Raw genomic sequence first — 1,497 nt, 5'->3', positions numbered from 1 at the left:
CTTTCTTTCTTTCTTTCTTTCTTTCTTTCTTTCTTTCTTTCTTTCTTTCTTTCTTTCTTTTTCCACAAGCCATAGTTGAAAAGAACTAATCCCAACCATGAGAATGGTCAGCACCTTCTAGGGACAGGGCACTAAAGAACTATCTCTGGCCTGCATGGAACAGACTGATGAGACATGAGAGGGGGATGGGGTGGAGCTGAGCCTTTTGCTGTCACTAACTGAACACACAGGGATGAACTTGTCATCCTATATCAAGAATTCATGTCACATGAGTACTACACTAAGACACTATAGTAAATTCGGAAATGCTACTGGGGGGAGCATGGATCACCTCACTGATAATTTAATTATTTAAGTTTAAAAATAACTTTTAAAAGTCTACTAGAAAATAAAACTGTAAAACTCATTTAGTAGGCTCAAACTGGCAAGAAACCATCTAAATCTCTTTTTAGTAGATCATTTCCCTTTGCGTCCACAGCGTTGTTTAAAAAGGTGACAGAAATTTATTATAGTCCAAAAAATAACATCATAAGTATGTGAACAAAACTAAAACAACTAACTTTGATTTGTACTGGACATAGCAAATTCAAAACTGAATCTTCCTGTTTCACTGAATACTGGAATGGACTGGATCACTAAGACAGCTTCTGCCAAACATCTCAAAGGACATTTGGGAATCCATGCAGTGTAACAAAGCCATGTGAGCACCCTCCAATCCATTTCAATGCAGGAAACATAGAAGGGGTATCTGAAATTTCAATTGTGCTTCATATACAACACAAAGAAAGCCATAGCTTTGTTTTGCATCACTTCTATGGTGCCAAAGATGATAAAAAAAAAACTTACTCCAAGAATTTGTATAGAAGGCATTACCAGTGATTTAATTTTCCAATTGCTGCATTCAGTTTCCACGCCTGCCAGCATCCAGCAGAAATATGTCATGTCAGCCAGTGTGGAATGTGTCATAAAAGGACTCTTTTCCCAAGATAAAGAACCATGCAGTCACATTGAGGAAGATCCAGAGAATCTCAAGAACTGCATGAGGTTATACACGAACAGATTTTCTTTCTTCAAGCTTCTAAGAGCTTCAGGCAAGCCTTGGTTTTCAAGTCTGAGTTTATTTACGCATTCCTCTTTCTTGGCCCTGAGCTCCATTTCCACATCAGGCTCGTCCAACCAGCGATCAAAGTCAGGGGCCAAACCCAGTGGGTCCTTCTCTGCTTGGTGAGTCTCTCCCACCAGCAACTCACCTTCTGTACCTTAATGTTTACCCACCTCTGAGTCAGTTTGGTCTAAGAACTCCAGGTGAAATTCCTAGACATTGTCTCCTTTGGCTCCATGTCCCTGAGCTTAGAAATGCAGCACATTTTCAGTGATGCCAGTGGCAGGATTCTGCCCATCTCTCTGCTGTACAAGAAGACAGAGCTCCCAATGTTAGTAAGGCCAGTAGATATGCAGGTGGGAGCCTGACTCTCCATGGCCACACTGCCTAGAGCT

General features: G+C 40.9%; 1 pseudogene; it reads right to left on the bottom strand.

The window, feature by feature from the left end:
* Positions 1-456: 456 nt before the first annotated feature.
* LOC103597657 overlaps positions 457-1,497 on the bottom strand; it is a 2,698-nt pseudogene continuing 1,657 nt past the window's right edge.

The sequence above is a fragment of the Galeopterus variegatus genome, unplaced genomic scaffold, assembly GCF_000696425.1.
Source record: "Galeopterus variegatus unplaced genomic scaffold, G_variegatus-3.0.2 Scaffold2380, whole genome shotgun sequence".
In the NCBI taxonomy this organism is placed as follows: domain Eukaryota; kingdom Metazoa; phylum Chordata; class Mammalia; order Dermoptera; family Cynocephalidae; genus Galeopterus; species Galeopterus variegatus.
Note: the sequence above shows the minus strand (reverse complement) of the source record. Positions and strands in the feature narration are given on the sequence as shown.